This window comes from Mesoplodon bidens, assembly GCF_964165515.1.
Source record: "Mesoplodon bidens genome assembly, chromosome: 2".
NCBI classification, from domain to species: Eukaryota; Metazoa; Chordata; class Mammalia; order Artiodactyla; family Ziphiidae; genus Mesoplodon; species Mesoplodon bidens.
The window spans coordinates 106,788,669-106,802,493 of NC_138177.1; positions in this window are offsets into that span (position 1 = coordinate 106,788,669).

Consider the following 13,825-nt stretch of genomic DNA (forward strand, 5'->3'; position numbering starts at 1 on the left):
GTATGCCTACTTGCTATTTATCTTTTCATTTCATTGACTAATTTCTTTCATCTCGTGCAAACTGAACTGGCTGTAAAACGTGGATTCCTCAGTACAGCAAGGGCATGGCTCTCAGAGGTGAAGAGAATAGACCTGGGCCCTTCTTGGTGGCAATATTAACAGAAGTGGAACTTTGAAACCATTTTGACTCCACAATTATTAACACTGTTTAATCACTGATTTAGAGAGGCCTGGGGGACACATTAACCTAATTCTCTAGCTCTCATCATTACCAGAGGAATATTTTTTCCCCTCAGTGTCCTGACATTTCTTCTTCCTGCCATTTGCAGTACTGCTCATTTACCTCCACCTCTGCTCCTACCCTTTCAGTAGTATCATTTTATTCCTCAGACAGACACTGCCTACTGCTTCTGTCCATCACACTCCATTTCTGCCCATCCTTTTGGAGCTTATTGTCTCTGTTTAGGACTTGAGGATTTTTGTCTGCTGGTTTTTCTTATCCCAGTTATGTCCATTAAGAAGTATAACCTATGCATAGAAGTAAATAAATATGGTAGTAGTGATAATAATGTGATATCTTTGAGAAGTCTCTCTTGATTCGATGAGATACCTCAGACTCCACAGAAAAGTGATGTCCTTCTCAGAGCCCACAGGTATGAATATATCTCACAAAACTGTCCTCACTTGCTTTAAACCATGAGCTTCATTCACTGACTTGGCCTTTGTTGACTATAAGAGTTTTGGTGAATCCCTTTGCCTTGCACATGATTCATTCTCTCCAAGCTTTGATCTTAACCTGCTTCCCGGTTGGGTTGTCATGACTGCCGCTTGGCTCTCAGCGCACACAGGGCCCCCAGGCAGCATCCTTTCTTGTTAGGAGCACAGGCTTCCAAGTCAGGCAGAGCTAGGTTCAAGTCGTGGGTCCACCACACAGCAGCTGCATGACATTAAGCGGGGTAGTCAGAGTTGGAGACCCAGTTTACTCATCATGGAAATAATGATAGCACCTATCCAAGAGGGCGGTTGTGAGGATTAAATTAGATGGTGTATGTAAAGCAATGCCTGGGATGTAGCAGTGCCTGGGACGTAGCAGACACTGAATAAAAGTTAGTATTATTGTAATCTGGCTTGTGGACAGGATCCAGACGACATCCTTTAATGGGTGACGAGCAGTATTTGAAGAAATTGACCTTAAACATAAAGTATAAGTGAATATTGTAGTTGGTTCCTCTAAGCCTGCCCATTCACTCAGCGCGTGTTTATTCAAGGCCTACAGAGTGCTGGTTGCTGTGATAGGTTAATAAGAAGAATCTTCTAATAAGGAGCTGGCAACATATTGGAAGAAACAGACCCATACAAACGAAATGACAATCCGTACAACAATTCTTTTTTGCTAGCTAAACAAAGATCTGAGGGCATGTACCGATGTTATAAAGTGTCCTTGGGAAACCTTCGCTTGGAAAAACCTACCTGAGGTAATGGCCCCCGGAGCACTGGCAGCTTTGGAGGCAGCTTTGAAGACAAGCTCAGGAAGGCTAAGGAAGGGGGCATGGCTTCTCTGGGGCCTGGCCTCAAAAGGCACTCCCAAACCCCAAAAATCCAGGGCCAGGGAATGCCTGTCAACATAGCTGCTATGACAGAGTTACCCACACACCTCAGACAGGCAACCACCAAGGTGTAAGCCAAATCCCCCCCTTTGAATTAACTTCTCATCGCATCTTTCCACAGGGTGTGGGCAGCAATGGCAGGGGCCTGGGATGCTGCTTTCCTTTCCACTGTTGTTTATAAAATCAAACAGAGAAAAAGCATCACTGGTCTCAAACTAGTCTCCTCCTCCTCAGTCCAAAGAATTCGAGCATCGGGGTCCATCATATTAGAACAAATCGCTCTGCATATTCTCTTGAACAAAGAGCATCTGTGATCGGCGATATACGTGTTTCAGGTACAGGGTAAAGGAGACTGTGTCACAGCCATAGTGGGAGCTGTTTTCTTCCTTTTTTTTTTTTTTTTTCTTTTCTTTCTTTTGTTTTTGGGTTTTTTTAAACACCTTTTTTTTGCCATCTTTATTGGAGTATAATTGCTTTACAATAGCGTGTTAGTTTCTGCTTTATAACAAAGTGAATCAGCTATACGTATACATATATCCCCATATTCCTTCCCTCTTGCGTCTCCCTCCCACCCTCCCTATCCCACCCTTCTAGGTGGTCACAGAGCACTGAGCTGATCTCCCTGTGCTATGCAGCTGCTTCCCACTAATTATCTATTTTACGTTTGGTAGTGTATATATGTCCATGCCACTCTCTCACTTCGTCCCAGCTTCCCCTTCCCCCTCCCCATGCCCTCAAGTCCATTCTCTACGTCTGTGTCTTTATTCCTAACCTGCCCCTAGGTTCTTCAGAACCATTTTTTTTTTTTTTTTTTTAGATTCCGTATACATGTGTTAGCATATGGTATTTGTCTTTCTCTTTCTGACTGACTTCACTCAGTATGACAGACTCTAGGTCCATCCACCTTAAACACCTTTTTAAAAAGCAGCAGAAAAGGCTCTCCTTTAGAGCACATTTCCTGGTTCGAGGGAGGGTTGAATAAGCAGATGACAACACCACCAATCAGCCCTTTGCTTACAGCCTGCGGAGTCAATCTGCCCCCTGGCTGTGGAGCTACCAACCAGCAAAGGCAAACTAATTAGACACAGACAAGCACTTAGGCAATCACACCTTGCGAATGTAAGCGTCTTCCTGTCATTTGGCAAGTCTCTCAGCTGCCTCTGAGCGGGAGACAACAAATCCCCTGCAAACAAGTTCCTCGCTCTCCCGTTAGTGAGACCTAACGGATCACAATGGCTGGAGGTGAAAGGTGGCAGTCTCGTCAGGTAATGACATCTCTCCAACAGCCCATATTAAAACAGCCTCACTTGTTTAGACTAGCCTATTTGCACCTACCTACAGAGGGCCTTTTTAATGTAATTATTAGCCTCTGCCGCCCTGCTTAGGATTTGAAAATATCGTTCATTTTCATCTTGCTTCAGCTACCGCTGCTATCTCCTATTCCGTCTCAGGCACCTCATCTTCCCGCAACTAAGTGCAGAAAACAGGCAGGAGCCAAAAGAGCTGAATTAACAAGAACAAGTTGGCAGGTGAGCTACGTGACAAAAAGAAAAAAACAACAACAACAAAGAGATTTGACAATATATTCTGATCACAACCTGTGGTTGGAAATCTTGAAAAAATTTAAATGGCTTTTCTCAGAGACACCAAAAAGCTATCGCAATAACTGACCAAACCCAGAGATGAAAAAGCAAAGAGGTTGGAAAAACAATAGCATGCAGCCAGTAAACAACTGTATGTGCCTTAAAAAAACAGAAGGAGGCTAGAATCTATTGACAGGCTGGCTCAGGAGTTCTGATAACTGTTCATCATTGTGCAGAATTTGGCCTTTGACATCTTAAGTAGCTGGAAGGGATGGTCCCACATGACCTCACTCTGTGTTATACAAACACATGCATCACCATGTAAAAGTTTGGCTGATACATTATAGACCCGTAGGTCAAAGACCAGGATTTATAAGTCCCCCAGATGGTTTCCATCTCCACTTCTAAGTATCCAGGTCACATTCGGGCAGAGCAGGAGGCAGTTCATCAACCCACTATTAATTGTCAAATATCTGCCTTTGCTTGGAGCTGTGCTCACTTAAAAATGAAGCAGTTGACTTTCTGTCCAGATGGTTTTTACTCTTCCTCCTCACACCTTATTGGGGCTCCAGTTACACTCTAGATTTCGGCGATTGCTTATGAATGGCTATAAACAGGGACGAATTTTTAAAGGACACTAGTTTAGACTGTTATTGACGAGAGACTTTTGTATAAAGGAAAGTGCATCTTCCTATTTTCTTCCTATATTTTTTCCCTTTGTCTCTTCACCTCTATCTTCTTCCTTCACTGTCCCCCAGTGGAAAAGGCAGATTTTATAGAAGTCAGTTTTCAGGAGAGTCATCAGGGCTACAGCGGTTCCAAACACAATGAACAGCCTGGGATAAATCTCCAGGGGAGAAAACGAGACCACCTGTAAACAGAGTGGTTAGAAGAGAGCATTTATTTCACACGTATTAACCTACCACTTGGTGCTAGGGATTGTGTGGGTAATTGGGGTAAAAGAAAAATGAGAAACGGGGAATTCCCTGGCAGTCCAGTGGTTAGGACTCTGCGCTTTCACTGCCGGAGCCCCGAGTTCGATCCCTGGTCGGGGAACTAAGATCCCGCAAGGCTCGCCGGGGGCCAAAAAAAAGGAAAAACAAGAAACGGCCCCTGATGCAATGTACTGAGGAAGAGGGGGCTAACAGCAATGAATTAATTAATTGGTCCTCTTAATTAACTAAGAGGATTCCATCCTTAATCTGATTCCAAATCGGATGAATGCCTAGCAGTGCATCGACCACACTGTTAGCGAGAGATGCAGAATTACCAGCAAGAGATTGTTGCTCAAAACTAAAATGAGGACACTAATTCACATTTAAAACAGCAGCTGAGAGGAGTTTAAAGAGAAATGGCATCGTTTTTTTCTAGTAAAAGACACGATTTTAACAAAAGCACTTACAGAGGAAAATACAAGAAATAAGATCAGAGCATGCTTTGCTCTCTCTGGCTCTCTTTTCAAAGCAGGGGACAGAGGATTTCAGTACCAAGGTGGGGACACAAAGCTGTGCTTGTGACGCCCACCCACTGCGTATGCATGTAAAGCTTTAGGGCTGAACGCTCACACCCACAGAATGGGCCCAAATCATTTCAACCATTCACTGGAAAACCCCACCATAGGGGTCAGAGGCCACAAGCCACCAGGGCCCCAAAGGTTCAGGAAACCACAGATTGAAGGAAGAGACGCTCTGTTGATGGGACTCTGTGCAGCCCTGGTCCTCAGTGTCCACCAAGAAGCCGTTCCCCAACGTTCTTGGAGTGAGCAGCCAAGGCCAGGGATGTGGGAGCAACACAGAAGACAGGGTAACCTGCAGGCGGAGGAAGCTTCGGCCTTGATTCATTCATTAATTAGTCTGAGGAAGCCTCCACCCAACCCTAGCCGGGAGTCCAGGCTGCTGCCCTAGCTTCACCCGGCCTTTGCAAGCATCAGACAACCAACCAAAGGGCTGCCTGGCCTCAGGAACCTATTCAGAGCAAGTTCCAAGGCCTGTGTGAGTCAGTCCCAGTCAGCTCCTTGTCCACAGCATCTAATTCTGAATTTGTAGCTATGACCAGAGAAGCAGCTAAAGCCTATGATGAGGGCAGAAAAGAAAATTTTGTTCATGGCACATTGCTTCCAAAAGCAGGTTAGCACAATCTCTTTTAGAAATATTTCCATCAAAAAGCCACTTAAAAGTGCCACTGCCTAAGCAAGGGTTACAAACCCAAATTCCTTTGGGGCCCAGGCATATGACTTAGCTGTGTGAATCAGTGGGATACAGTCACAGGGAGCGGTATGAGCTGGTGAGAGTTCTCCTGGTGCATCTACAGCTAGTTTCTGTGCCATGGCTTAAAGGGTTAACCTTGACTATCTCTAAAACACAGGTATTTGAAATGATACATTCCCAGAAGTCTCTATAATGCTCAAATTTGGCCAGACTCTAATTATAAAAGATGTACTAGGATCAGTTGCCAGGGTACTCCGTATATTTTTAACTTTTCCCCTTCTGAGAGCAGTAGGAAATACCAGTGGCAACTGCTTGACCTAAATGACGCTATGATTTCGGCAGGAAAAGGTAGTCCCAACTGAGAAGTAAGATGAAATTATGCAGTACCCAGGGCTCCATATGGCCCCTCAGTCAGAGGTACCATTAGAGTACATCAAATGCATTACCTTCTCTCAAAGAGCTGGCTGGGGGCCTTCTCATTCCATCTGACCACCTGTCCCCCTTCCTTCTCTGTCGCAGAGACTCCTTCCTCTCTTCCTACTGCACAGTGCCAGCAAGCTCAGCTACTGCCAGTCACAGCGGAGGCGGGGGAGGTGATGAGGTATCCGGGCACCACTGACTTGACCGAGGCCTGGCACCCCTCAGCTCGCTCTAAGACTAGAGACAAGTCAGCTCTCCCTCTGGGAGAGGGTCTGAAAGAGTCAGTGGTTCCGAATCCATGAAGCTCTTTAAAGATGGGAGAAGCCAGGCCTATAAATATATGGGCAGGGTTTCTGGGTTTCTGGATTCCCCAGGCCCATTGGAGTCATTTGCAATGCAAAGCAGGGTACCTCACAGTTGGTTCGTGGCCGGGTGGAAATATTTTGCATCTGATTGTAAACTCATGTTTGGAGGACCGAAAAATCCTCTTGTTAAAACACAGTAATAGATAGCTAGTGGGAAGCAGCCGCATAGCACAGGGAGATCAGCTCGATGCCTTGTGACCACCTAGAGGGGTGGGATAGGGAGGGTGGGAGGGAGATACAAGAGGGAGGAGATATGGGAACATATGTATATGTATGACTGATCCACTTTGTTATAAAGCAGAAACTAACACACCATTGTAAAGCAATTATACTCCAATAAAGATGTAAAAACAAACAAACAAACAAACAAACAAACACAGTAACTCAGGAATGAGAAACTGAGTGTGGACAGAAAAGACAAAAACAACAACAACAAAAAAAAAAACCCCACACCACCCTCCTCCTAACTCTGCCTGGAATCATTGATGGCTTTCGGCACAACTTTCTGCAGCACTATCCTGAATGTCCAAACTGAAGACAGTCATGCTCTGCTTTTATATCGTGACCCCTCCCTCATTTCCATTCATTATTTCTTCCCAGGGAAGCTCGATGAATAAACATGTCACTCCTAGAGCCTGCCTTTCCCCAGCAGCACAGTGTGAGGCCAGCCTTCATGCTCACAGAGAGACAAGGCAGAGCTCTTCACGGTGTGTGGCACCCAGGATTGTCGGGTCCTGGTTGGAACTGAAGAATGCAATTACCTTTGTCTCTGAGATAGCTCAGTATAGGAGAAGAAAAAGTCTAATCAAAACTGTCTTTATGCTTTTGAAAACTCTACCTCCTGTTAAATGTGCTTAGCACGGTTCTAGACCCATAGAGTAAGTGCTCAACAAATATTGTTCACTGATTAATGATCAAGCCTCCTCTCCCAGCCCATGTCCAGAATGACTCTGCATGGTTCTCCTTAAAGGCTTTGCTGCTGCCCAAGAATACCCTGCTTCAGAAACCCCTGCTTTAAGGTGAAATCATACCAAGAAGAAGAAACACCTGCCCATCAAGGAGCCAACAGAAGGCATCCCTCGGAAATGGCCAGAGACACTTGAAAGCTCAATTTCACTTTTGTCAGTAACCTCACTTTTTTAAAAGATGAATCATGGATGGGGAAAGAAAACCTCAACTTACTCTGAATTCACCTACCACCCCTCCTGGCTAGGGAAGACGTGGGACCTCCCTCACATGTAGGAGTTTGAGTTTCCCATTCTATGGTTTTCACTTCCATTGCCAGCTCTTCATTGTCACCAACTAACGGTTGTGTTCAGTGATACTATCAGTTCCGGTTCACCCTTCTGTTTTCCAGACTCTTGTGGTCATTTAGGAAGCGGGGTATTTGCCTGTATTATATGGTGGCAATAGGAAAATGCAAAAGTAACTATTAACAAGGTATGGTTAGGGCTGAAAACATTTACTTTCGATGTTTACATTTTCTTTTCAAGTGGAATGGCCTCCCTTGTGTCTCTACCATATATTGCACTTCAAATTATTAACATCGTAACCATCTCCCCAGGCCCTTCTTAAATGCCGCCTCTTCCACAGTCTTGATTCTCCACCAGATGTGACTTCTTCCTCCCACTGTGGTGTCCGGCTGCCTAAGATCTGATGCTGGCCCTGCATGGTCTTGGCCGTGGGCCCTGGAAAGGTCATTTCAATTCAGCGTGCCCCGTCTCCTCATCTGCAAATTGCAGAGAATAATACAGCCTACCTCAAAGGGCTGTGAGAATCAAATAATCCAACTCATGACAAAAGCTTAGGAAAGTGTCTGTCCGGTATAAACATTTAACTTAACCTAAGGGCTATTATTAGTTATTAGCTGTGAACAAACAGAACCTTTATTTCTCTAAAAGATCTTGCCTTTTTCCCTTATATGTGTGGAATCTTGCCCATCTTACCTCTTCCCACTCTTCTCAGATGTCTAAAGAGGGCTCTCATTTCTCCCAGCCAGGAGGAGAAGCTCAGGGCAAGTTGAAGTTCTCCACCGTAGCCTAAGGTGCTTGGGAGCAAGAAAAAATGCTGTCTCATTTCTGTAACTGGTTCATATATACATATACAACAAGTACCTATTGAATAGCACATGAGGTTTACATATTGCCTGACATATGCTAAGTTCTAAGAATATACTTATCAACTTTTGTTGACATAATCTCATACCAAGAGGAAGGATCCAAAGTATACATCTTTGAGAAATGAGACATAACACAAAGTCACATTTTGCCTTTTAGTAAACTGACAAGACTGAAAAGGTCTGACAGTACGCCAAAACTTTTCCCACCATGCAGAGCTGTCATCGGTATTTCCCCACCTTCCCAGTGACATACAAATGCTGAAGCAAATGCCAGAGACACTGGTGACCAGGGCAAGGCCAGTGCCCTGCCCACAGTCAGCAGTTACTATATTTAGTTTCACTCTGAGCTGCTGTCAGCTCATTCCTTTCAGATCCACGGCTGCACCGTGAGAGAAGACTTCGAGCCTTCGTTAGTTGGCTTGCGATACCTGTTTTCAGAATGCAAGGTAAATCTAACAGTTTTCTTCCTTTAATGTCCCTAGACTTTCTCTTTAGTCAGCAGAAACCTTTCTTACATCCTTTTCTGCTTTAATCTATTCTCATTTTTCCCCCAAGAACTCCTTTCATCAAGCTCTTCTTCCTGGTGCTCCCACTCTGGTTCTTGGTCATTTTAAGCTGCTCTGGTCATCTTCTAATGAGAAAAATCTTCTGGGTGCCTCCGTGTGAACAACCAGGAAGTTCTTTGGAATGTGATCCATTTATCAGTCAGGTCCTGGTGGGGAGCAGAAGACCCACTCAGATGGGATTCTGAAGAAATGTAAGGAACGACTATCCACAGAGCAGGATCAGGGGATCTAGTGAGGGGTATTGAGGTGCCCAGGACCAGAAACACTGGGAAGCCATTGCCACCATGGGGCTGAAGGGGGATGGGGAGGAAATAGCGTTACTGGAGCTTGTGAGAGCTGGAGCCATAGAAGAGGGCCAGCCCGCAGGAGCTGTAGTCTAGAAGGATGTAGCTCCACCAGGCAGGGAGGCAGGGTGTCCATACCAAGGTATCAGCTGCCCGGAGCCCAGTGCAGTGAAGAATAGGACAGAGAATGAATCTCACAGGTGAGGTGGGGAAGGGCAAGTAGAGAAGAACCAGCACAATGTATGTGAAAGTGCACGTATCCAAACCTGTCAATGCAACTCCACCCGGACACCTGCGCACCATAGGAAAACTCCATCCATGCAACACTCTTTCCAGGAATGTGCACGTATCCAAACCTGTCAATGCAACTCCACCCGGACACCTGCGCACCATAGGAAAACTCCATCCATGCAACACTCTTTCCAGGAATGTCTAAGGCGCTTCCTACTTATTTGACTCTAACTGGTCTTTATTGGTAGTACTAGAAAAGAGAGGTCATTTTAATTTCTAAAGAAGGAAAGCAGCATATCCTCACCCTTGAAGGTGGTTCTCTCAGATGCTCCTAAGATTTGTGCAACATTCCTCTTTTTTGGTTGCAGAAATATGTTAAGGAAGAAAATTTTCTATTTCCCACTTAATCATTCCTGGACTAAAAATAACAATGAATGAAGTATCCACAGATTGTGCTTATTCCTTGCAGATCCGTAGCTATATTGTAGGCATTTTTTTTTAAGTTTATGTGTTCCAATTCTAGGTGTAACGCAATGGTCTCAACCCTGGATACTCATCAACATCACCTTCAGAACTTGTACCTAGTACAGAATCCTGTGACTTACCCCAGAGATTCTCAATTGAGAATCATCAATTTAAAACGATGAATGCATTACTAGGAACCTCTACATAGAGATTTTATCCAGACCTCTTTGATCTATCAGTAAAGTTTAACATCATTCTGTTATGTTTTTAAAGATCTCCCAAGTTGCTCCCAAGATAATTTATTATTTGGGAATATCTACCCAAGGGAAATAGAAATCAACTTTCACATAATTTCATGCTCTTAAAAAGAAATGAATTTAATTAAAATTGAGCCTTTTCAAAGACAAATTTAAAACTAGTTTGTGGTTTAAGGGTGAGACTGTGGCATTTCTTTGAAAGTTAAAATGGACTGACTAAAACTTGCCTGTATTGTCGTCCAAGCCCAGCTCAAATCCCTGCAGAGAATAACCAGTGCAATGTAGGTGATAAAACACCAAATCTTCATTCCTCAACATCTCCAATAGGCAGTCTTGTCATCCACCCAATCTAAAGTACTCCACTCATATCACCTCTTTGGTTTCTGTTTGCTTGTTTGTTTGTTTGTTCACTTTAGCATATCTCATCTTCTGGATTTTTAAAAGCACTTATTTGTGTACACGTTGTATGTGAACATTTTGAAGTTAAAGACTGTATCCTGTTCGTTTCTACGTCATAACCCACAGTACTGGTCCATCTAGGTGTTCACTGTATGTCTGTTGAATTAATGTATAACTCTGAAAACAAATGTATTTCTTTATGGAAAAAATGTGCCTGGTACTAATGATGCTTTACATTAACATACACCTTTTCCCATCCCAGCCTATGGTGCCAGCCTCAACTCTTCTACTCCAGGAGCAGACAAAGATGAAAATCTAGATCTCAGAACCAAAGAGATCATGCTCGAGTTAAACACTGAAGGCGCCTAATGGGTTTCATAGCCAAAACTTCAGAAAACACTTTTTCAGAAAAATGTTTATACCTATTCAGTGGACTTTCTTGAATTTAGTATGATTTATTGATTTTCTGTTATTATTGAACCTCTCTGCAGGTCTCTCCTGATGGATAACAGGTATTCCTCATTTATTTTTATTCTAAGTCATTTTTAATGAAAGTTTAAAGCCAACTACAAAATGGAGAATATCTGTTTTTAAAAAGAACTGCAGATAATATGTGATACCCAGGAAATCATGCACATGATGAAAAAGGACTGGAACTGATAAATTTTAATGCAACCGGCACAAACCCAAGGACTGTCACACCAGCTGGTCATTCTTGCTTTAGCCATTAAAAGTGGCCTTTTTTGTGGCTAACAACAGAAATGTCGGTCAATCAGGCACAGCTGTAGGTCTGGGCTTGGAGCCCACTCTCAACCTTACCCCCTCCCTCTCTTTCCCCCAGGCTAGGATGGAATGAAAGGGTCAGGATTGGCAGTAGGCAAAGAGGAAAGGAAACCAAGATGCTTAAACCCAGATGAGAGACTGATTGCTGCAGCATCTCAGGCCTTAGCCCATTAGGTAAAGTTTAACCTCTGCAAAGCAGGTCACTTGGCAAAAATGGATGGAAAATACAAACTTCAGGTTGAAAGACCAGGAGGAGGCAAGGGGAGATGCTCCGCTGCATATGGCGCTCCATTAATAGGTATCACACTCCATAATGGGAACATTTTTATACAAATGTGTTCTTTGGAATCCAGCCAAGAGCAAGGCACCCTAGTGAAATCACAATGCACAGCTAATCAGCTATTTTTGGTGAATTTGGCACTAGAGACTAATATAACCAATTTGTCCCCAAAATGTTAAATCATTTAATGCTTCTTTGGAGGTGCTAAGTACATCTAGAACTTTTCAGGGCCGTCAGTAAAAATTAGAGACTACTCAAAATGCTTCAGTCTTGGCTTGCAGTCCTTTATCCTTGGAGTAGAGGGCTGCTGGGCACCTGAGGATACTCCAAGCAAAGCCTGCTAGCTGCAGGAAGCAAGTGGTCAAGCTGAGCCTGACTAATAAGAGACTAAGGAGATAGTGATCACTCTTTACAGGCCATGCTGTCAACCTATGCTTCCACTATGATCACCCAATCATCTTCTCATCCTCCCCACACTCTGCCATCCACTAATTTCCTTTCACAGCACTGCCATTCTCCCAGGTCCATAATGTTAAGACTTTGACTCCTCCAACTCACTTACCATTTCCCCTTATACTTCCCCTCCATTCCCTTTAAACCAGCTCTCAGCCCTCCACCCCTGGATTTCTAAAACTACCTGCTGGAACTCCCTTCCACCAGTCGCCCTCATTTCCAGCCATACTGCATATTGATGGAAGATGAATCTTCATTAACTAACACTCTCAAAAACTTACTCACCTATTTGGAAACTTTCAATGGCTCCCCAGTACCCACCGTGTCAAGTCTCGACTCAGCTGCCTGACTATCAAAGACCTTTATAAGATGACCCCATTCAACCAAGACAGCCTTATTTTCCACCAGCTGTCTTACCCTGCTTGGCTCAAGATAATCGTTAACCATTGTTGAATAAATAAATCCATGCTACTGCTCACCCTGGAGCCCACGCTGGGTGAGCAAGTTACCCAGAGCTGCCCATGTGAGAAAGAGTAAAATCCAAAGGCAAAACCTGCAATTTAAAGCATCTGCTTTAGCGAATTACATTTTAAATGTTAAAAAATGCTATTCATTTTCTTGGTCTATGACCCACTCATCCTATGCCCACAAAAAAGCCCCTCTTCCCATGAAGCCAAATTTGGTGCAAATCTATCAAATTATTTCTTATGCCACAATAACAAATAAAACCAATTTTATTGTGATGACCAATTGCCCAACACATGAGCTCTGCTCCCCTTAGAGTGGTTTCATGTTCCATGAACATCTGCATTCATGCCTCCTCTTTGCCTTCACATCTGCTTTGCTCTTCTTGGCATGCTGCCTTCCCCCCACTTCATCCATCCAAATCCCATTCTGTATGGCTTAGTCCTAGCTCCAAGTTCCACCTCCTCAAGTAGGGCTGCCCTAACTAAATACCTGCTTGTCCATTATTTTATTCTTGAAAACAGTATGCTGGGCCATTTTGTATATGGGACTTGAGCATCTGCAGGTTTTGGTATTCCTGAGAGTCCTGGAACCAATCCCCCAGGGATACGAGGGACAACTGTTTATACAATAGTACTCACTACTAAAGGTTAGTATTCTTTCTAGCACTGATTGAGGATCACTTCATGAGAGTCATTCTTGCTTCTAATGCTATGGTTACAGTAGGTGCCAGATAAATACCTTTTGATTGATTGATACATTCATGCTTTAATTTTTTCCCTATAGTGCCTAAAATTGTGCTGAGCATATAGCAGGGGCTCAAAAATTCTAGTTAATCAATAATTAGACACTTTCATGGAGCATTTTTTAGTCTACTTGAGATATCAAGTTGAAACATTCTCTAATCTAACAGTACAGCCACTGTGCTAGAGAAGAATAGCCATCCTACAAAAATACGTGTGTCCCCTTCCATCGTATAGAGTTGTCTCTGAGAAGCAGTTGCCCAGGCAGGCATGACACTTCCCAGCCTCCTTGCATCTAAGTGAAGCCACATAAGTAGTGTTCAACAATGGAATGTGAGCCAAGATCATTTCTGGGCTAACGTGGCTAAGAAGTGGATGTGCCTTCTCCACCTTCCCTCCTCCCAGCTGCCACCTGGATGCAGATCTCTTGAGGCTGTAGAGGATGTTGGAGCCAGATGTTGGAAAGAACTGGGTCCCTGAATCACCACATGGAGGAAACTTCTTGCCAATTGCATCGGGCTGTTACATACAGGAGAAATATACTTTCGTTGTGTTTAGTTACTGAAAATCTGAGGCTTGTCACAGTTAACTAATCCAC